Source organism: Phalangium opilio, unplaced genomic scaffold (assembly GCF_054372755.1).
Source record: "Phalangium opilio isolate 3A_F unplaced genomic scaffold, DU_Popi_V2 ptg000230l_1, whole genome shotgun sequence".
NCBI lineage: Eukaryota > Metazoa > Arthropoda > Arachnida > Opiliones > Phalangiidae > Phalangium > Phalangium opilio.
The window spans coordinates 298,683-317,069 of NW_028324221.1; the positions used below are offsets into that span (position 1 = coordinate 298,683).

Below are 18,387 nucleotides of genomic sequence, written 5' to 3' on the forward strand. Positions count from 1 at the left end.
CCCAAAGTCGATTTAACTAAAATAAACGGAATGATCCGTGCTGTTACAGGGGGAACTCGGGTTTGAACCAAGATCTCTCGATCTGCAGTTGAATGCTCTACCACTGAGCTATTCCCCCTTTTTCAGAGCCGTAATGTCGATTGAACTAAAATAAACGGAATGATCCGTGCTGTTACAGGGGGAACTCGGGTTTGACCCAAGGACCTCTCGATCTGCAGTCGAATGCTCTACCACTGAGCTATTCCCCCTTGTTCAAGGCCCCAAAGTCGATTTAACTAAAATAAACGGAATGATCCGTGCTGATACAGGGGGAACTTGGGTTTGAACCAAGGACCTCTCGATCTGCAGTCGAATGCTCTACCACTGAGCTATTCCCCCTTTTTCAGAACCGTAATGTCGATTTAACAAAAATAAACGAAATGATCCGTGCTGTTACAGGGGGAACTCGGGTTTGAACCAAGGACCTCTCGATTTGCAGTCGAATGCTCATCCACTGAGCTATTCCCCCTTGTTCAAGGCCCCAAAGTCGATTTAACTAAAATAAACGGAATGATCCGTGCTGTTACAGGGGGAACTCGGGTTTGAACCAAGATCTCTCGATCTGCAGTTGAATGCTCTACCACTGAGCTATTCCCCCTTTTTCAGAGCCGTAATGTCGATTGAACTAAAATAAACGGAATGATCCGTGCTACTACAGGGGGGAACTCGGGTTTGAACCAAGGACCTCTCGATCTGCAGTCGAATGCTCTACCACTGAGCTATTCCCCTTGTTCAAGGTCGTAATGTCGATTTAACTAAAATAAACGGAATGATCCGTGCTTTTACATTGGGAACTTGGGTTTGAACCAAGGACCTCTCGGTCTGCAGTCGAATGCTCTACCACTGAGCTAGTCCCCCTTGTTCAAAACCGTAATGTCGATTTAACCAAAATAAACGAAATGATCCGTGCTGTTACAGGGGGAACTCGGGTTTGACCCAAGGACCTCTCGATCTGCAGTCGAATGCTCTACCACTGAGCTATTCCCCCTTGTTCAAGGCCCCAAAGTCGATTTAACTAAAATAAACGGAATGATCCGTGCTGATACAGGGGGAACTTGGGTTTGAACCAAGGACCTCTCGATCTGCAGTCGAATGCTCTTCCACTGAGCTATTCTCCCTTGTTCACAGCTGTAATGTCGATTTAACTAAAATAAACGGAATGAAACGTGCTGTTACAGGGAGAACTCTGGCTTGAACCAAGGACCTCTCGATCTGCAGTCGAATGCTCTACCACTGAGCTATTCCCCCTTGTTCAAGGCCCCAAAGTCGATTTAACTAAAATAAACGGAATGATCCGTGCTGTTACAGGGGGAACTCGGGTTTGAACCAAGATCTCTCGATCTGCAGTCGAATGCTCTACCACTGAGCTATTCCCCCTTTTTCAGAGCCGTAATGTCGATTGAACTAAAATAAACGGAATGATCCGTGCTACTACAGGGGGGAACTCGGGTTTGAACCAAGGACCTCTCGATCTGCAGTCGAATGCTCTACCACTGAGCTATTCCCCCTTTTTCAGAGCCGTAATGTCGATTGAACTAAAATAAACGGAATGATCCGTGCTACTACAGGGGGGAACTTGGGTTTGAACCAAGGACCTCTCGATCTGCAGTCGAATGCTCTACCACTGAGCTATTCCCCCTTGTTCATAGCCGTAATTTCGATTTAACTAAAATAAACGGAATGATCCGTGCTGTTACAGGGGGAACTCGGGTTTGAACCAAGATCTCTCGATCTGCAGTCGAATGCTCTACCACTGAGCTATTCCCCCTTTTTCAGAGCCGTAATGTCGATTGAACTAAAACAAACGGAATGATCCGTGCTACTACAGGGGGGAACTCGGGTTTGAACCAAGGACCTCTCGATCTGCAGTCGAATGCTCTACCACTGAGCTATTCCCCTTGTTCAAGGTCGTAATGTCGATTTAATTAGAATAAACGGAATGATCCGTGCTTTTACATTGGGAACTTGGGTTTGAACCAAGGCCCTCTCGGTCTGCAGTCGAATGCTCTACCACTGAGCTAGTCCCCCTTGTTCAAAACCGTAATGTCGATTTAACCAAACTAAACGAAATGATCCGTGCTGTTACAGGGGGAACTCGGGTTTGACCCAAGGACCTCTCGATCTGCAGTCGAATGCTCTACCACTGAGCTATTCCCCCTTGTTCAAGGCCCCAAAGTCGATTTAACTAAAATAAACGGAATGATCCGTGCTGATACAGGGGGAACTTGGGTTTGAACCAAGGACCTCTCGATCTGCAGTCGAATGCTCTACCACTGAGCTATTCCCCCTTTTTCAGAACCGTAATGTCGATTTAACAAAAATAAACGAAATGATCCGTGCTGTTACAGGGGGAACTCGGGTTTGAACCAAGGACCTCTCGATTTGCAGTCGAATGCTCTACCACTGAGCTATTCCCCCTTGTTTAAGGCCGTTATGTCGATTTAACTAAAATAAACGGAATGAAACGTGCTGTTACAGGGAGAACTCGGGCTTGAACCAAGGATCTCTCGATCTGCAGTCGAATGCTCATCCACTGAGCTATTCCCCCTTGTTCAAGGCCCCAAAGTCGATTTAACTAAAATAAACGGAATGATCCGTGCTGTTACAGGGGGAACTCGGGTTTGAACCAAGATCTCTCGATCTGCAGTTGAATGCTCTACCACTGAGCTATTCCCCCTTTTTCAGAGCCGTAATGTCGATTGAACTAAAATAAACGGAATGATCCGTGCTACTACAGGGGGGAACTCGGGTTTGAACCAAGGACCTCTCGATCTGCAGTCGAATGCTCTACCACTGAGCTATTCCCCTTGTTCAAGGTCGTAATGTCGATTTAACTAAAATAAACGGAATGATCCGTGCTTTTACATTGGGAACTTGGGTTTGAACCAAGGACCTCTCGGTCTGCAGTCGAATGCTCTACCACTGAGCTAGTCCCCCTTGTTCAAAACCGTAATGTCGATTTAACCAAAATAAACGAAATGATCCGTGCTGTTACATGGGGAACTCGGGTTTGACCCAAGGACCTCTCGATCTGCAGTCGAATGCTCTACCACTGAGCTATTCCCCCTTGTTCAAGGCCCCAAAGTCGATTTAACTAAAATAAACGGAATGATCCGTGCTGATACAGGGGGAACTTGGGTTTGAACCAAGGACCTCTCGATCTGCAGTCGAATGCTCTTCCACTGAGCTATTCTCCCTGGTTCACAGCTGTAATGTCGATTTAACTAAAATAAACGGAATGAAACGTGCTGTTACAGGGAGAACTCGGGCTTGAACCAAGGACCTCTCGATCTGCAGTCGAATGCTCTACCACTGAGCTATTCCCCCTTGTTCAAGGCCCCAAAGTCGATTTAACTAAAATAAACGGAATGATCCGTGCTGTTACAGGGGGAACTTGGGTTTGAACCAAGGACCTCTCGATCTGCAGTCGAATGCTCTACCACTGAGCTATTCCCCCTTTTTCAGAACCGTAATGTCGATTTAACAAAAATAAACGGAATGATCCGTGCTGTTACAGGGGGAACTCGGGTTTGAACCAAGGACCTCTCGATTTGCAGTCGAATGCTCTACCACTGAGCTATTCCCCCTTGTTCAAGGCCGTTATGTCGATTTAACTAAAATAAACGGAATGAAACGTGCTGTTACAGGGAGAACTCGGGCTTGAACCAAGGATCTCTCGATCTGCAGTCGAATGCTCTACCACTGAGCTATTCCCCCTTGTTCAAGGCCCCAAAGTCGATTTAACTAAAATAAACGGAATGATCCGTGCTGTTACAGGGGGAACTCGGGTTTGAACCAAGATCTCTCGATCTGCAGTTGAATGCTCTACCACTGAGCTATTCCCCCTTTTTCAGAGCCGTAATGTCGATTGAACTAAAATAAACGGAATGATCCGTGCTACTACAGGGGGGAACTCGGGTTTGAACCAAGGACCTCTCGATCTGCAGTCGAATGCTCTACCACTGAGCTATTCCCCTTGTTCAAGGTCGTAATGTCGATTTAACTAAAATAAACGGAATGATCCGTGCTTTTACATTGGGAACTTGGGTTTGAACCAAGGACCTCTCGGTCTGCAGTCGAATGCTCTACCACTGAGCTAGTCCCCCTTGTTCAAAACCGTAATGTCGATTTAACCAAAATAAACGAAATGATCCGTGCTGTTACAGGGGGAACTCGGGTTTGACCCAAGGACCTCTCGATCTGCAGTCGAATGCTCTACCACTGAGCTATTCCCCCTTGTTCAAGGCCCCAAAGTCGATTTAACTAAAATAAACGGAATGATCCGTGCTGATACAGGGGGAACTCGGGTTTGAACCAAGGACCTCTCGATCTGCAGTCGAATGCTCTACCACTGAGCTATTCCCCCTTGTTCTTAACCGTAATGTCGATTTAACTAAAATAAACGGAATGATCCGTGCTGTTACAGGGGGAACTCGGGTTTGAACCAAGGACCTCTCGATCTGCAGTCGAATGCTCTACCACTTAGCTATTCCCTTTTGTTCAGAGCCGTAATGTCGATTTAACTAAAATAAACGGAATGATCCGTGCTGTTACATGGGGAACTCGCGTTTGAACGAAAGACCTCTCGATCTGCAGTCGAATGCTCAACCACTGAGCTATTCCCCCTTGTTCAAGGCCGTTATGTCGATTTAACTAAAATAAACGGAATTAACCGTGCTGTTACAGGGGGAATTCGGGTTTGAACCAAGGACCTCTCGATCTGCAGTCGAATGCTCTACCACTGAGCTATTCCCCCTTGTTCATAGCCGTAATTTCGATTTAACTAAAATAAACGGAATGATCCGTGCTTTTACATTGGGAACTTGGGTTTGAACCAAGGACCTCTCGATCTGCAGTCGAATGCTCTTCCACTGAGCTATTCCCCCTTGTTCACAGCCGTAATGTCGATTTAACTAAAATAAACGGAATGATCCGTGTTGTTACAGGGGGAACTCGGGTTTGAACGAAGGACCTCTCGATCTGCAGTCGAATGCTCTACCACTGAGCTAGTCCCCCTTGTTCAAAACCGTAATGTCGATTTAACCAAAATAAACGAAATGATCCGTGCTGTTACAGGGGGAACTCGGGTTTGACCCAAGGACCTCTCGATCTGCAGTCGAATGCTCTACCACTGAGCTATTCCCCCTTGTTCAAGGCCCCAAAGTCGATTTAACTAAAATAAACGGAATGATCCGTGCTGTTACAGGGGGAACTTGGGTTTGAACCAAGGACCTCTCGATCTGCAGTCGAATGCTCTACCACTGAGCTATTCCCCCTTTTTCAGAACCGTAATGTCGATTTAACAAAAATAAACGGAATGATCCGTGCTGTTACAGGGGGAACTCGGGTTTGAACCAAGGACCTCTCGATTTGCAGTCGAATGCTCTACCACTGAGCTATTCCCCCTTGTTCAAGGCCGTTATGTCGATTTAACTAAAATAAACGGAATTAACCGTGCTGTTACAGGGGGAATTCGGGTTTGAACCAAGGACCTCTCGATCTGCAGTCGAATGCTCTACCACTGAGCTATTCCCCCTTGTTCATAGCCGTAATGTCGATTTAACTAAAATAAACGGAATGATCCGTGCTTTTACATAGGGAACTTGGGTTTGAACCAAGGACCTCTCGATCTGCAGTCGAATGCTCTTCCACTGAGCTATTCCCCCTTGTTCACAGCTGTAATGTCGATTTAACTAAAATAAACGGAATGAAACGTGCTGTTACAGGGAGAACTCGGGCTTGAACCAAGGACTTCTCGATCTGCAGTCGAATGCTCTACCACTGAGCTATTCCCCCTTGTTCAAGGCCCCAAAGTCGATTTAACTAAAATAAACGGAATGATCCGTGCTGTTACAGGGGGAACTTGGGCTTGAACCAAGGACCTCTCGATCTGCAGTCGAATGCTCTACCACTGAGCTATTCCCCCTTTTTCAGAACCGTAATGTCGATTTAACAAAAATAAACGGAATGATCCGTGCTGTTACAGGGGGAACTCGGGTTTGAACCAAGGACCTCTCGATTTGCAGTGGAATGCTCTACCACTGAGCTATTCCCCCTTGTTCAAGGCCGTTATGTCGATTTAACTAAAATAAACGGAATGAAACGTGCTGTTACAGGGAGAACTCGGGCTTGAACCAAGGATCTCTCGATCTGCAGTCGAATGCTCTACCACTGAGCTATTCCCCCTTGTTCAAGGCCACAAAGTCGATTTAACTAAAATAAACGGAATGATCCGTGCTGTTACAGGGGGAACTCGGGTTTGAACCAAGATCTCTCGATCTGCAGTCGAATGCTCTACCACTGAGCTATTCCCCCTTTTTCAGAGCCGTAATGTCGATTGAACTAAAACAAACGGAATGATCCGTGCTACTACAGGGGGGAACTCGGGTTTGAACCAAGGACCTCTCGATCTGCAGTCGAATGCTCTACCACTGAGCTATTCCCCTTGTTCAAGGTCGTAATGTCGATTTAACTAAAATAAACGGAATGATCCGTGCTTTTACATTGGGAACTTGGGTTTGAACCAAGGACCTCTCGGTCTGCAGTCGAATGCTCTACCACTGAGCTAGTCCCCCTTGTTCAAAACCGTAATGTCGATTTAACCAAAATAAACGAAATGATCCGTGCTGTTACAGGGGGAACTCGGGTTTGACCCAAGGACCTCTCGATCTGCAGTCGAATGCTCTACCACTGAGCTATTCCCCCTTGTTCAAGGCCCCAAAGTCGATTTAACTAAAATAAACGGAATGATCCGTGCTGATACAGGGGGAACTTGGGTTTGAACCAAGGACCTCTCGATCTGCAGTCGAATGCTCTACCACTGAGCTATTGCCCCTTTTTCAGAACCGTAATGTCGATTTAACAAAAATAAACGAAATGATCCGTGCTGTTACAGGGGGAACTCGGGTTTGAACCAAGGACCTCTCGATCTGCAGTCGAATGCTCTACCACTGAGCTATTCCCCCTTGTTCTTAACCGTAATGTCGATTTAACTAAAATAAACGGAATGATCCGTGCTGTTACAGGGGGAACTCGGGTTTGAACCAAGGACCTCTCGATCTGCAGTCGAATGCTCTACCACTTAGCTATTCCCTTTTGTTCAGAGCCGTAATGTCGATTTAACTAAAATAAACGGAATTATCCGTGCTGTTACATGGGGAACTCGCGTTTGAACGAAAGACCTCTCGATCTGCAGTCGAATGCTCAACCACTGAGCTATTCCCCCTTGTTCAAGGCCGTTATGTCGATTTAACTAAAATAAACGGAATTAACCGTGCTGTTACAGGGGAAATTCGGGTTTGAACCAAGGACCTCTCGATCTGCAGTCGAATGCTCTACCACTGAGCTATTCCCCCTTGTTCATAGCCGTAATTTCGATTTAACTAAAATAAACGGAATGATCCGTGCTTTTACATTGGGAACTTGGGTTTGAACCAAGGACCTCTCGATCTGCAGTCGAATGCTCTTCCACTGAGCTATTCCCCCTTGTTCACAGCCGTAATGTCGATTTAACTAAAATAAACGGAATGATCCGTGTTGTTACAGGGGGAACTCGGGTTTGAACGAAGGACCTCTCGATCTGCAGTCGAATGCTCTACCACTGAGCTAGTCCCCCTTGTTCAAAACCGTAATGTCGATTTAACCAAAATAAACGAAATGATCCGTGCTGTTACAGGGGAAACTCGGGTTTGACCCAAGGACCTCTCGATCTGCAGTCGAATGCTCTACCACTGAGCACTTCCCCCTTGTTCAAGGCCCCAAAGTCGATTTAACTAAAATAAACGGAATGATCCGTGCTGTTACAGGGGGAACTTGGGTTTGAACCAAGGACCTCTCGATCTGCAGTCGAATGCTCTACCACTGAGCTATTCCCCCTTTTTCAGAACCGTAATGTCGATTTAACAAAAATAAACGGAATGATCCGTGCTGTTACAGGGGGAACTCGGGTTTGAACCAAGGACCTCTCGATTTGCAGTCGAATGCTCTACCACTGAGCTATTCCCCCTTGTTCAAGGCCGTTATGTCGATTTAACTAAAATAAACGGAATGAAACGTGCTGTTACAGGGAGAACTCGGGCTTGAACCAAGGATCTCTCGATCTGCAGTCGAATGCTCTACCACTGAACTATTCCCCCTTGTTCAAGGTCCCAAAGTCGATTTAACTAAAATAAACGGAATGATCCGTGCTGTTACAGGGGGAACTCGGGTTTGAACCAAGGACCTCTCGATCTGCAGTCGAATGCTCTACCACTGAGCTATTCCCCCTTGTTCTTAACCGTAATGTCGATTTAACTAAAATAAACGGAATGATCCGTGCTGTTACAGGGGGAACTCGGGTTTGAACCAAGAACCTCTCGATCTGCAGTCGAATGCTCTACCACTTAGCTATTCCCTTTTGTTCAGAGCCGTAATGTCGGTTTAACTAAAATAAACGGAATGATCCGTGCTGTTACATGGGGAACTCGCGTTTGAACGAAAGACCTCTCGATCTGCAGTCGAATGCTCAACCACTGAGCTATTCCCCCTTGTTCAAGGCCGTTATGTCGATTTAACTAAAATAAACGGAATTAACCGTGCTGTTACAGGGGGAATTCGGGTTTGAACCAAGGACCTCTCGATCTGCAGTCGAATGCTCTACCACTGAGCTATTCCCCCTTGTTCATAGCCGTAATGTCGATTTAACTAAAATAAACGGAATGATCCGTGCTTTTACATAGGGAACTTGGGTTTGAACCAAGGACCTCTCGATCTGCAGTCGAATGCTCTTCCACTGAGCTATTCCCCCTTGTTCACAGCTGTAATGTCGATTTAACTAAAATAAACGGAATGAAACGTGCTGTTACAGGGAGAACTCGGGCTTGAACCAAGGACTTCTCGATCTGCAGTCGAATGCTCTACCACTGAGCTATTCCCCCTTGTTCAAGGCCCCAAAGTCGATTTAACTAAAATAAACGGAATGATCCGTGCTGTTACAGGGGGAACTTGGGTTTGAACCAAGGACCTCTCGATCTGCGGTCGAATGCTCTACCACTGAGCTATTCCCCCTTTTTCAGAACCGTAATGTCGATTTAACAAAAATAAACGGAATGATCCGTGCTGTTACAGGGGGAACTCGGGTTTGAACCAAGGACCTCTCGATTTGCAGTCGAATGCTCTACCACTGAGCTATTCCCCCTTGTTCAAGGCCGTTATGTCGATTTAACTAAAATAAACGGAATGAAACGTGCTGTTACAGGGAGAACTCGGGCTTGAACCAAGGATTTCTCGATCTGCAGTCGAATGCTCTACCACTGAGCTATTCCCCCTTGTTCAAGGCCCCAAAGTCGATTTAACTAAAATAAACGGAATGATCCGTGCTGTTACAGGGGGAACTCGGGTTTGAACCAAGATCTCTCGATCTGCAGTCGAATGCTCTACCACTGAGCTATTCCCCCTTTTTCAGAGCCGTAATGTCGATTGAACTAAAATAAACGGAATGATCCGTGCTACTACAGGGGGGAACTCGGGTTTGAACCAAGGACCTCTCGATCTGCAGTCGAATGCTCTACCACTGAGCTATTCCCCTTGTTCAAGGTCGTAATGTCGATTTAACTAAAATAAACGGAATGATCCGTGCTTTTACATTGGGAACTTGGGTTTGAACCAAGGACCTCTCGGTCTGCAGTCGAATGCTCTACCACTGAGCTAGTCCCCCTTGTTCAAAACCGTAATGTCGATTTAACCAAAATAAACGAAATGATCCGTGCTGTTACAGGGGGAACTCGGGTTTGACCCAAGGACCTCTCGATCTGCAGTCGAATGCTCTACCACTGAGCTATTCCCCCTTGTTCAAGGCCCCAAAGTCGATTTAACTAAAATAAACGGAATGATCCGTGCTGATACAGGGGGAACTTGGGTTTGAACCAAGGACCTCTCGATCTGCAGTCGAATGCTCTACCACTGAGCTATTCCCCCTTTTTCAGAACCGTAATGTCGATTTAACAAAAATAAACGAAATGATCCGTGCTGTTACAGGGGGAACTCGGGTTTGAACCAAGGACCTCTCGATTTGCAGTCGAATGCTCTACCACTGAGCTATTCCCCCTTGTTCAAGGCCGTTATGTCGATTTAACTAAAATAAACGGAATGAAACGTGCTGTTACAGGGAGAACTCGGGCTTGAACCAAGGATCTCTCGATCTGCAGTCGAATGCTCATCCACTGAGCTATTCCCCCTTGTTCAAGGCCCCAAAGTCGATTTAACTAAAATAAACGGAATGATCCGTGCTGTTACAGGGGGAACTCGGGTTTGAACCAAGATCTCTCGATCTGCAGTTGAATGCTCTACCACTGAGCTATTCCCCCTTTTTCAGAGCCGTAATGTCGATTGAACTAAAATAAACGGAATGATCCGTGCTACTACAGGGGGGAACTCGGGTTTGAACCAAGGACCTCTCGATCTGCAGTCGAATGCTCTACCACTGAGCTATTCCCCTTGTTCAAGGTCGTAATGTCGATTTAACTAAAATAAACGGAATGATCCGTGCTTTTACATTGGGAACTTGGGTTTGAACCAAGGACCTCTCGGTCTGCAGTCGAATGCTCTACCACTGAGCTATTCCCCCTTGTTCAGAGCCGTAATGTCGATTGAACTAAAATAAACGGAATGATCCGTGCTACTACAGGGGGGAACTCGGGTTTGAACCAAGGACCTCTCGATCTGCAGTCGAATGCTCTACCACTGAGCTATTCCCCTTGTTCAAAACCGTAATGTCGATTTAACCAAAATAAACGAAATGATCCGTGCTGTTACAGGGGGAACTCGGGTTTGACCCAAGGACCTCTCGATCTGCAGTCGAATGCTCTACCACTGAGCTATTCCCCCTTGTTCAAGGCCCCAAAGTCGATTTAACTAAAATAAACGGAATGATCCGTGCTGATACAGGGGGAACTTGGGTTTGAACCAAGGACCTCTCGATCTGCAGTCGAATGCTCTTCCACTGAGCTATTCCCCCTTGTTCACAGCTGTAATGTCGATTTAACTAAAATAAACGGAATGAAACGTGCTGTTACAGGGAGAACTCGGGCTTGAACCAAGGACCTCTCGATCTGCATTCGAATGCTCTACCACTGAGCTATTCCCCCTTGTTCAAGGCCCCAAAGTCGATTTAACTAAAATAAACGGAATGATCCGTGCTGTTACAGGGGGAACTTGGGTTTGAACCAAGGACCTCTCGATCTGCAGTCGAATGCTCTACCACTGAGCTATTCCCCCTTTTTCAGAACCGTAATGTCGATTTAACAAAAATAAACGGAATGATCCGTGCTGTTACAGAGGGAACTCGGGTTTGAACCAAGGACCTCTCGATTTGCAGTCGAATGCTCTACCACTGAGCTATTCCCCCTTGTTCAAGGCCGTTATGTCGATTTAACTAAAATAAACGGAATGAAACGTGCTGTTACAGGGAGAACTCGGGCTTGAACCAAGGATCTCTCGATCTGCAGTCGAATGCTCTACCACTGAGCTATTCCCCCTTGTTCAAGGCCCCAAAGTCGATTTAACTAAAATAAACGGAATGATCCGTGCTGTTACAGGGGGAACTCGGGTTTGAACCAAGATCTCTCGATCTGCAGTCGAATGCTCTACCACTGAGCTATTCCCCCTTTTTCATAGCCGTAATGTCGATTGAACTAAAATAAACGGAATGATCCGTGCTACTACAGGGGGGAACTCGGGTTTGAACCAAGGACCTCTCGATCTGCAGTCGAATGCTCTACCACTGAGCTATTCCCCTTGTTCAAGGTCGTAATGTCGATTTAACTAAAATATACGGAATGATCCGTGCTTTTACATTGGGAACTTGGGTTTGAACCAAGGACCTCTCGGTCTGCAGTCGAATGCTCTACCACTGAGCTAGTCCCCCTTGTTCAAAACCGTAATGTCGATTTAACCAAAATAAACTAAATGATCCGTGCTGTTACAGGGGGAACTCGGGTTTGACCCAAGGACCTCTCGATCTGCAGTCGAATGCTCTACCACTGAGCTATTCCCCCTTGTTCAAGGCCCCAAAGTCGATTTAACTAAAATAAACGGAATGATCCGTGCTGATACAGGGGGAACTTGGGTTTGAACCAAGGACCTCTCGATCTGCAGTCGAATGCTCTACCACTGAGCTATTCCCCCTTTTTCAGAACCGTAATGTCGATTTAACAAAAATAAACGGAATGATCCGTGCTGTTACAGGGGGAACTCGGGTTTGAACCAAGGACCTCTCGATTTGCAGTGGAATGCTCTACCACTGAGCTATTCCCCCTTGTTCAAGGCCGTTATGTCGATTTAACTAAAATAAACGGAATGAAACGTGCTGTTACAGGGAGAACTCGGGCTTGAACCAAGGATCTCTCGATCTGCAGTCGAATGCTCATCCACTGAGCTATTCCCCCTTGTTCAAGTCCCCAAAGTCGATTTAACTAAAATAAACGGAATGATCCGTGCTGTTACAGGGGGAACTCGGGTTTGAACCAAGATCTCTCGATCTGCAGTTGAATGCTCTACCACTGAGCTATTCCCCCTTTTTCAGAGCCGTAATGTCGATTGAACTAAAATAAACGGAATGATCCGTGCTACTACAGGGGGGAACTCGGGTTTGAACCAAGGACCTCTCGATCTGCAGTCGAATGCTCTACCACTGAGCTATTCCCCTTGTTCAAGGCCCCAAAGTCGATTTAACTAAAATGAACGGAATGATCCGTGCTGCTACAGGGGGAACTTGGGTTTGAACCAAGGACCTCTCGATCTGCAGTCGAACGCTCTACCACTGAGCTATTCCCTCTTTTTCAGAACCGTAATGTCGATTTAACTAAAATAAACGGAATGATCCGTGTGTTTACAAGGGGAACATGGGTTTGAACCAAGTACCTCTCGATCTGCAGTCGAACGCTCTACCACTGAGCTATTCCCCCTTTTTCAGAACCGTAATGTCGTTTAACTAAAATAAACGGAATGATCCGTGCTGTTACAGGGGGAACTCGGGTTTGAACCAAGGACTTCTCGATCTGCAGTCGAATGCTCCTCCACTTAGCTATTCCCCCTTATTCGTAACCGTAATGTCGATTTAACTTAAATAAAAGGAATGATCCGTGCTGTTACAGGGGGAACTCGGGTTTGAACCAAGGACTTCTCGATCTGCAGTCGAATGCTCTACCACTTAGCTATTCCCCCTTATTCGTAACCGTAATGTCGATTTAACTTAAATAAAAGGAATGATCCGTGCTGTTACAGGGGGAACTCGCGTTTCAACGAAGGACCTCTCGATCTGCAGTCGAATGCTCTACCACTGAGCTATTCCCCCTTGTTCAAGGCCGTTATGTCGATTTAACTAAAATAAACGGAATTAACCGTGCTGTTACAGGGAGAACTCGGGCTTGAACCAAGGCCCTCTCGATCTGCAGTCGAATGCTCTACCACTTAGCTATTCCCTTTTGTTCAGAGCCGTAATGTCGATTTAACTAAAATAAACGGAATGATCCGTGCTGTTACATGGGGAACTCGCGTTTGAACGAAAGACCTCTCGATCTGCAGTCGAATGCTCGACCACTGAGCTATTCCCCCTTGTTCAAGGCCGTTATGTCGATTTAACTAAAATAAACGGAATGATCCGTGCTTTTACATTGGGAACTTGGGTTTGAACCAAGGACCTCTCGATCTGCAGTCGAATGCTCTTCCACTGAGCTATTCCCCCTTGTTCACAGCCGTAATGTCGATTTAACTAAAATAAACGGAATGATCCGTGTTGTTACAGGGGGAACTCGGGTTTGAACGAAGGACCTCTCGATCTGCAGTCGAATGCTCTACCACTGAGCTAGTCCCCCTTGTTCAAAACCATAATGTCGATTTAACCAAAATAAACGAAATGATCCGTGCTGTTACAGGGGGAACTCGGGTTTGACCCAAGGACCTCTCGATCTGCAGTCGAATGCTCTACCACTGAGCTATTCCCCCTTGTTCAAAGCCCCAAAGTCGATTTAACTAAAATAAACGGAATGATCCGTGCTGTTACAGGGGGATCTTGGGTTTGAACCAAGGACCTCTCGATCTGCAGTCGAATGCTCTACCACTGAGCTATTCCCCCTTTTTCTGAACCGTAATGTCGATTAAACAAAAATAAACGGAATGATCCGTGCTGTTACAGGGGGAACTCGGGTTTGAACCAAGGACCTCTCGATTTGCAGTCGAATGCTCTACAACTGAGCTATTCCCCCTTGTTCAAGGCCGTTATGTCGATTTAACTAAAATAAACGGAATGAAACGTGCTGTTACAGGGAGAACTCGGGCTTGAACCAAGGATCTCTCGATCTGCAGTCGAATGCTCTACCACTGAGCTATTCCCCCTTGTTCAAGGCCCCAAAGTCGATTTAACTAAAATAAACGGAATGATCCGTGCTGTTACAGGGGGAACTCGGGTTTGAACCAAGATCTCTCGATCTGCAGTCGAATGCTCTACCACTGAGCTATTCCCCCTTTTTCAGAGCCGTAATGTCGATTGAACTAAAATAAACGGAATGATCCGTGCTACTACAGGGGGGAACTCTTGTTTGAACCAAGATCTCTCGATCTGCAGTTGAATGCTCTACCACTGAGCTATTCCCCCTTTTTCAGAGCCGTAATGTCGATTGAACTAAAATAAACGGAATGATCCGTGCTACTACAGGGGGGAACTCGGGTTTGAACCAAGGACCTCTCGATCTGCAGTCGAATGCTCTACCACTGAGCTATTCCCCTTGTTCAAGGCCCCAAAGTCGATTTAACTAAAATGAACGGAATGATCCGTGCTGCTACAGGGGGAACTTGGGTTTGAACCAAGGACCTCTCGATCTGCAGTCGAACGCTCTACCACTGAGCTATTCCCTCTTTTTCAGAACCGTAATGTCGATTTAACTAAAATAAACGGAATGATCCGTGTGTTTACAAGGGGAACATGGGTTTGAACCAAGTACCTCTCGATCTGCAGTCGAACGCTCTACCACTGAGCTATTCCCCCTTTTTCAGAACCGTAATGTCGTTTAACTAAAATAAACGGAATGATCCGTGCTGTTACAGGGGGAACTCGGGTTTGAACCAAGGACTTCTCGATCTGCAGTCGAATGCTCCTCCACTTAGCTATTCCCCCTTATTCGTAACCGTAATGTCGATTTAACTTAAATAAAAGGAATGATCCGTGCTGTTACAGGGGGAACTCGGGTTTGAACCAAGGACTTCTCGATCTGCAGTCGAATGCTCTACCACTTAGCTATTCCCCCTTATTCGTAACCGTAATGTCGATTTAACTTAAATAAAAGGAATGATCCGTGCTGTTACAGGGGGAACTCGCGTTTCAACGAAGGACCTCTCGATCTGCAGTCGAATGCTCTACCACTGAGCTATTCCCCCTTGTTCAAGGCCGTTATGTCGATTTAACTAAAATAAACGGAATTAACCGTGCTGTTACAGGGAGAACTCGGGCTTGAACCAAGGCCCTCTCGATCTGCAGTCGAATGCTCTACCACTTAGCTAATCCCTTTTGTTCAGAGCCGTAATGTCGATTTAACTAAAATAAACGGAATGATCCGTGCTGTTACATGGGGAACTCGCGTTTGAACGAAAGACCTCTCGATCTGCAGTCGAATGCTCAACCACTGAGCTATTCCCCCTTGTTCAAGGCCGTTATGTCGATTTAACTAAAATAAACGGAATGATCCGTGCTTTTACATTGGGAACTTGGGTTTGAACCAAGGACCTCTCGATCTGCAGTCGAATGCTCTTCCACTGAGTTATTCCCCCTTGTTCACAGCCGTAATGTCGATTTAACTAAAATAAACGGAATGATCCGTGTTGTTACAGGGGGAACTCGGGTTTGAACGAAGGACCTCTCGATCTGCAGTCGAATGCTCTACCACTGAGCTAGTCCCCCTTGTTCAAAACCATAATGTCGATTTAACCAAAATAAACGAAATGATCCGTGCTGTTACAGGGGGAACTCGGGTTTGACCCAAGGACCTCTCGATCTGCAGTCGAATGCTCTACCACTGAGCTATTCCCCCTTGTTCAAAGCCCCAAAGTCGATTTAACTAAAATAAACGGAATGATCCGTGCTGTTACAGGGGGAACTTGGGTTTGAACCAAGGACCTCTCGATCTGCAGTCGAATGCTCTACCACTGAGCTATTCCCCCTTTTTCTGAACCGTAATGTCGATTAAACAAAAATAAACGGAATGATCCGTGCTGTTACAGGGGGAACTCGGGTTTGAACCAAGGACCTCTCGATTTGCAGTCGAATGCTCTACAACTGAGCTATTCCCCCTTGTTCAAGGCCGTTATGTCGATTTAACTAAAATAAACGGAATGAAACGTGCTGTTACAGGGAGAACTCGGGCTTGAACCAAGGATCTCTCGATCTGCAGTCGAATGCTCTACCACTGAGCTATTCCCCCTTGTTCAAGGCCCCAAAGTCGATTTAACTAAAATAAACGGAATGATCCGTGCTGTTACAGGGGGAACTCGGGTTTGAACCAAGATCTCTCGATCTGCAGTCGAATGCTCTACCACTGAGCTATTCCCCCTTTTTCAGAGCCGTAATGTCGATTGAACTAAAATAAACGGAATGATCCGTGCTACTACAGGGGGGAACTCTTGTTTGAACCAAGGACCTCTCGATCTGCAGTCGAATGCTCTACCACTGAGCTATTCCCCTTGTTCAAGGTCGTAATGTCGGTTTAACTAAAATAAACGGAATGATCCGTGCTGTTACAGGGAGAACTCGGGTTTGAACCAAGGACCTCTCGATCTGCAATCGAATGCTCTACCACTGAGCTATTCCCCCTTGTTCATAGCCGTAATGTCGATTTAACTAAAATAACCGGAATGATCCGTGCTTTTACAGGGGGAACTTGGGTTTGAACCAAGGACCTCTCGATCTGCAGTCGAATGCTCTACCACTGAGCTATTCCCCCTTTTTCAGAGCCGTAATGTCGATTGAACTAAAATAAACGGAATGATCCGTGCTACTACAGGGGGGAACTCGGGTTTGAACCAAGGACCTCTCGATCTGCAGTCGAATGCTCTACCACTGAGCTATTCCCCTTGTTCAAGGTCGTAATGTCGGTTTAACTAAAATAAACGGAATGATCCGTGCTGTTACAGGGGGAATTCGGGTTTGAACCAAGGACCTCTCGATCTGCAGTCGAATGCTCTACCACTGAGCTATTCCCCCATGTTCATAGCCGTAATGTCGATTTAACTAAAATAAACGGAATGATCCGTGCGTTTACAGGGGGAACTTGGGTTTGAACCAAGGACCTCTCGATCTGCAGTCGAATGCTCTACCACTGAGCTAGTCCCCCTTGTTCAAAACCGTAATGTCGATTTAACCAAAATAAACGAAATGATCCGTGCTGTTACAGGGGGAACTCGGGTTTGAACCAAGGACCTCTCGATCTGCAGTCGAATGCTCTACCACTGAGCTATTCCCCCTTGTTCAAGGCCCCAAAGTCGATTTAACTAAAATAAACGGAATGATCCGTGCTGTTACAGGGGGAACTTGGGTTTGAACCAAGGACCTCTCGATCTGCAGTCGAACGCTCTACCACTGAGCTATTCCCCCTTTTTCAGAACCGTAATGTCGATTTAACTAAAATAAACGGAATGATCCGTGCTGTTACAGGGGGAACTCGGGTTTGAACCAAGGACTTCTCGATCTGCAGTCGAATGCTCTACCACTGAGCTATTCCCCCTTGTTCAAGGCCCCAAAGTCGATTTAACTAAAATAAACGGAATGATCCGTGCTGTTACAGGGGGAACTCGGGTTTGACCAAAGGACCTCTCGATCTGCAGTCGAAAGCTCTACCACTGAGCTATTCCCCCTTGTTCAAGGCCCCAAAGTCGATTTAACTAAAATAAACGGAATGATCCGTGCTGTTACAGGGGAAACTCGGGTTTGAACCAAGATCTCTCGATCTGCAGTCGAATGCTCTACCACTGAGCTATTCCCCCTTTTTCAGAGCCGTAATGTCGATTGAACTAAAATAAACGGATTGATCCGTGCTACTACAGGGGGGAACTCGGTTTTGAACCAAGGACCTCTCGATCTGCAGTCGAATGCTCTACCACTGAGCTATTCCCCTTGTTCAGGGTCGTAATGTCGGTTTAACTAAAATAAACGGAATGATCCGTGCTGTTACAGGGAGAACTCGGGTTTGAACCAAGGACCTCTCGATCTGCAGTCGAATGCTCTACCACTGAGCTATTCCCCCTTGTTCATAGCCGTAATGTCGATTTAACTAAAATAACCGGAATGATCCGTGCTTTTACAGGGGGAACTTGGGTTTGAACCAA

The 18,387-nt window shown here is 46.3% G+C and overlaps 44 non-coding genes across 44 annotated transcripts; all 44 read right to left on the bottom strand.

Annotated features, from left to right (window-relative positions):
• Positions 1-306: 306 nt before the first annotated feature.
• On the bottom strand, positions 307-378 carry TRNAC-GCA (transfer RNA cysteine (anticodon GCA)). The gene has a single exon. It is a non-coding gene; the product is annotated as a tRNA-Cys (tRNA).
• Positions 379-1,345: 967 nt separating this feature from the next.
• Positions 1,346-1,416, bottom strand: TRNAC-GCA (transfer RNA cysteine (anticodon GCA)). Its single transcript has one exon. It is a non-coding gene; the product is annotated as a tRNA-Cys (tRNA).
• Positions 1,417-1,475: 59 nt separating this feature from the next.
• TRNAC-GCA (transfer RNA cysteine (anticodon GCA)) lies at positions 1,476-1,547 on the bottom strand. Its single transcript has one exon. It is a non-coding gene; the product is annotated as a tRNA-Cys (tRNA).
• A 59-nt stretch (positions 1,548-1,606) lies between these two features.
• TRNAC-GCA (transfer RNA cysteine (anticodon GCA)) lies at positions 1,607-1,678 on the bottom strand. The gene has a single exon. It is a non-coding gene; the product is annotated as a tRNA-Cys (tRNA).
• A 58-nt stretch (positions 1,679-1,736) lies between these two features.
• On the bottom strand, positions 1,737-1,807 carry TRNAC-GCA (transfer RNA cysteine (anticodon GCA)). The gene has a single exon. It is a non-coding gene; the product is annotated as a tRNA-Cys (tRNA).
• Positions 1,808-2,255: 448 nt separating this feature from the next.
• Positions 2,256-2,327, bottom strand: TRNAC-GCA (transfer RNA cysteine (anticodon GCA)). The gene has a single exon. It is a non-coding gene; the product is annotated as a tRNA-Cys (tRNA).
• A 58-nt stretch (positions 2,328-2,385) lies between these two features.
• Positions 2,386-2,457, bottom strand: TRNAC-GCA (transfer RNA cysteine (anticodon GCA)). Its single transcript has one exon. It is a non-coding gene; the product is annotated as a tRNA-Cys (tRNA).
• Positions 2,458-3,294: 837 nt separating this feature from the next.
• TRNAC-GCA (transfer RNA cysteine (anticodon GCA)) lies at positions 3,295-3,366 on the bottom strand. The gene has a single exon. It is a non-coding gene; the product is annotated as a tRNA-Cys (tRNA).
• Positions 3,367-3,424: 58 nt separating this feature from the next.
• On the bottom strand, positions 3,425-3,496 carry TRNAC-GCA (transfer RNA cysteine (anticodon GCA)). The gene has a single exon. It is a non-coding gene; the product is annotated as a tRNA-Cys (tRNA).
• Positions 3,497-3,554: 58 nt separating this feature from the next.
• TRNAC-GCA (transfer RNA cysteine (anticodon GCA)) lies at positions 3,555-3,626 on the bottom strand. The gene has a single exon. It is a non-coding gene; the product is annotated as a tRNA-Cys (tRNA).
• Positions 3,627-3,684: 58 nt separating this feature from the next.
• TRNAC-GCA (transfer RNA cysteine (anticodon GCA)) lies at positions 3,685-3,756 on the bottom strand. The gene has a single exon. It is a non-coding gene; the product is annotated as a tRNA-Cys (tRNA).
• A 577-nt stretch (positions 3,757-4,333) lies between these two features.
• On the bottom strand, positions 4,334-4,405 carry TRNAC-GCA (transfer RNA cysteine (anticodon GCA)). The gene has a single exon. It is a non-coding gene; the product is annotated as a tRNA-Cys (tRNA).
• An 838-nt stretch (positions 4,406-5,243) lies between these two features.
• TRNAC-GCA (transfer RNA cysteine (anticodon GCA)) lies at positions 5,244-5,315 on the bottom strand. Its single transcript has one exon. It is a non-coding gene; the product is annotated as a tRNA-Cys (tRNA).
• Positions 5,316-5,373: 58 nt separating this feature from the next.
• On the bottom strand, positions 5,374-5,445 carry TRNAC-GCA (transfer RNA cysteine (anticodon GCA)). The gene has a single exon. It is a non-coding gene; the product is annotated as a tRNA-Cys (tRNA).
• A 448-nt stretch (positions 5,446-5,893) lies between these two features.
• TRNAC-GCA (transfer RNA cysteine (anticodon GCA)) lies at positions 5,894-5,965 on the bottom strand. Its single transcript has one exon. It is a non-coding gene; the product is annotated as a tRNA-Cys (tRNA).
• Positions 5,966-6,153: 188 nt separating this feature from the next.
• On the bottom strand, positions 6,154-6,225 carry TRNAC-GCA (transfer RNA cysteine (anticodon GCA)). The gene has a single exon. It is a non-coding gene; the product is annotated as a tRNA-Cys (tRNA).
• A 58-nt stretch (positions 6,226-6,283) lies between these two features.
• On the bottom strand, positions 6,284-6,354 carry TRNAC-GCA (transfer RNA cysteine (anticodon GCA)). Its single transcript has one exon. It is a non-coding gene; the product is annotated as a tRNA-Cys (tRNA).
• Positions 6,355-6,932: 578 nt separating this feature from the next.
• Positions 6,933-7,004, bottom strand: TRNAC-GCA (transfer RNA cysteine (anticodon GCA)). The gene has a single exon. It is a non-coding gene; the product is annotated as a tRNA-Cys (tRNA).
• Positions 7,005-7,842: 838 nt separating this feature from the next.
• TRNAC-GCA (transfer RNA cysteine (anticodon GCA)) lies at positions 7,843-7,914 on the bottom strand. Its single transcript has one exon. It is a non-coding gene; the product is annotated as a tRNA-Cys (tRNA).
• A 58-nt stretch (positions 7,915-7,972) lies between these two features.
• On the bottom strand, positions 7,973-8,044 carry TRNAC-GCA (transfer RNA cysteine (anticodon GCA)). Its single transcript has one exon. It is a non-coding gene; the product is annotated as a tRNA-Cys (tRNA).
• A 188-nt stretch (positions 8,045-8,232) lies between these two features.
• Positions 8,233-8,304, bottom strand: TRNAC-GCA (transfer RNA cysteine (anticodon GCA)). Its single transcript has one exon. It is a non-coding gene; the product is annotated as a tRNA-Cys (tRNA).
• Positions 8,305-9,012: 708 nt separating this feature from the next.
• On the bottom strand, positions 9,013-9,084 carry TRNAC-GCA (transfer RNA cysteine (anticodon GCA)). Its single transcript has one exon. It is a non-coding gene; the product is annotated as a tRNA-Cys (tRNA).
• Positions 9,085-9,142: 58 nt separating this feature from the next.
• Positions 9,143-9,214, bottom strand: TRNAC-GCA (transfer RNA cysteine (anticodon GCA)). The gene has a single exon. It is a non-coding gene; the product is annotated as a tRNA-Cys (tRNA).
• A 188-nt stretch (positions 9,215-9,402) lies between these two features.
• Positions 9,403-9,473, bottom strand: TRNAC-GCA (transfer RNA cysteine (anticodon GCA)). The gene has a single exon. It is a non-coding gene; the product is annotated as a tRNA-Cys (tRNA).
• A 448-nt stretch (positions 9,474-9,921) lies between these two features.
• TRNAC-GCA (transfer RNA cysteine (anticodon GCA)) lies at positions 9,922-9,993 on the bottom strand. Its single transcript has one exon. It is a non-coding gene; the product is annotated as a tRNA-Cys (tRNA).
• A 58-nt stretch (positions 9,994-10,051) lies between these two features.
• On the bottom strand, positions 10,052-10,123 carry TRNAC-GCA (transfer RNA cysteine (anticodon GCA)). Its single transcript has one exon. It is a non-coding gene; the product is annotated as a tRNA-Cys (tRNA).
• Positions 10,124-10,960: 837 nt separating this feature from the next.
• Positions 10,961-11,032, bottom strand: TRNAC-GCA (transfer RNA cysteine (anticodon GCA)). The gene has a single exon. It is a non-coding gene; the product is annotated as a tRNA-Cys (tRNA).
• Positions 11,033-11,220: 188 nt separating this feature from the next.
• Positions 11,221-11,292, bottom strand: TRNAC-GCA (transfer RNA cysteine (anticodon GCA)). Its single transcript has one exon. It is a non-coding gene; the product is annotated as a tRNA-Cys (tRNA).
• Positions 11,293-11,350: 58 nt separating this feature from the next.
• On the bottom strand, positions 11,351-11,422 carry TRNAC-GCA (transfer RNA cysteine (anticodon GCA)). The gene has a single exon. It is a non-coding gene; the product is annotated as a tRNA-Cys (tRNA).
• Positions 11,423-11,480: 58 nt separating this feature from the next.
• TRNAC-GCA (transfer RNA cysteine (anticodon GCA)) lies at positions 11,481-11,552 on the bottom strand. The gene has a single exon. It is a non-coding gene; the product is annotated as a tRNA-Cys (tRNA).
• A 58-nt stretch (positions 11,553-11,610) lies between these two features.
• Positions 11,611-11,681, bottom strand: TRNAC-GCA (transfer RNA cysteine (anticodon GCA)). Its single transcript has one exon. It is a non-coding gene; the product is annotated as a tRNA-Cys (tRNA).
• Positions 11,682-12,129: 448 nt separating this feature from the next.
• On the bottom strand, positions 12,130-12,201 carry TRNAC-GCA (transfer RNA cysteine (anticodon GCA)). The gene has a single exon. It is a non-coding gene; the product is annotated as a tRNA-Cys (tRNA).
• A 2,136-nt stretch (positions 12,202-14,337) lies between these two features.
• Positions 14,338-14,409, bottom strand: TRNAC-GCA (transfer RNA cysteine (anticodon GCA)). Its single transcript has one exon. It is a non-coding gene; the product is annotated as a tRNA-Cys (tRNA).
• A 58-nt stretch (positions 14,410-14,467) lies between these two features.
• Positions 14,468-14,538, bottom strand: TRNAC-GCA (transfer RNA cysteine (anticodon GCA)). Its single transcript has one exon. It is a non-coding gene; the product is annotated as a tRNA-Cys (tRNA).
• Positions 14,539-16,155: 1,617 nt separating this feature from the next.
• Positions 16,156-16,227, bottom strand: TRNAC-GCA (transfer RNA cysteine (anticodon GCA)). The gene has a single exon. It is a non-coding gene; the product is annotated as a tRNA-Cys (tRNA).
• A 188-nt stretch (positions 16,228-16,415) lies between these two features.
• TRNAC-GCA (transfer RNA cysteine (anticodon GCA)) lies at positions 16,416-16,487 on the bottom strand. The gene has a single exon. It is a non-coding gene; the product is annotated as a tRNA-Cys (tRNA).
• A 58-nt stretch (positions 16,488-16,545) lies between these two features.
• Positions 16,546-16,616, bottom strand: TRNAC-GCA (transfer RNA cysteine (anticodon GCA)). The gene has a single exon. It is a non-coding gene; the product is annotated as a tRNA-Cys (tRNA).
• Positions 16,617-16,804: 188 nt separating this feature from the next.
• TRNAC-GCA (transfer RNA cysteine (anticodon GCA)) lies at positions 16,805-16,876 on the bottom strand. Its single transcript has one exon. It is a non-coding gene; the product is annotated as a tRNA-Cys (tRNA).
• Positions 16,877-16,934: 58 nt separating this feature from the next.
• Positions 16,935-17,006, bottom strand: TRNAC-GCA (transfer RNA cysteine (anticodon GCA)). The gene has a single exon. It is a non-coding gene; the product is annotated as a tRNA-Cys (tRNA).
• Positions 17,007-17,454: 448 nt separating this feature from the next.
• On the bottom strand, positions 17,455-17,526 carry TRNAC-GCA (transfer RNA cysteine (anticodon GCA)). The gene has a single exon. It is a non-coding gene; the product is annotated as a tRNA-Cys (tRNA).
• Positions 17,527-17,584: 58 nt separating this feature from the next.
• On the bottom strand, positions 17,585-17,656 carry TRNAC-GCA (transfer RNA cysteine (anticodon GCA)). The gene has a single exon. It is a non-coding gene; the product is annotated as a tRNA-Cys (tRNA).
• Positions 17,657-17,714: 58 nt separating this feature from the next.
• Positions 17,715-17,786, bottom strand: TRNAC-GCA (transfer RNA cysteine (anticodon GCA)). The gene has a single exon. It is a non-coding gene; the product is annotated as a tRNA-Cys (tRNA).
• A 188-nt stretch (positions 17,787-17,974) lies between these two features.
• Positions 17,975-18,045, bottom strand: TRNAC-GCA (transfer RNA cysteine (anticodon GCA)). Its single transcript has one exon. It is a non-coding gene; the product is annotated as a tRNA-Cys (tRNA).
• A 188-nt stretch (positions 18,046-18,233) lies between these two features.
• On the bottom strand, positions 18,234-18,305 carry TRNAC-GCA (transfer RNA cysteine (anticodon GCA)). Its single transcript has one exon. It is a non-coding gene; the product is annotated as a tRNA-Cys (tRNA).
• Positions 18,306-18,387: the final 82 nt, after the last annotated feature.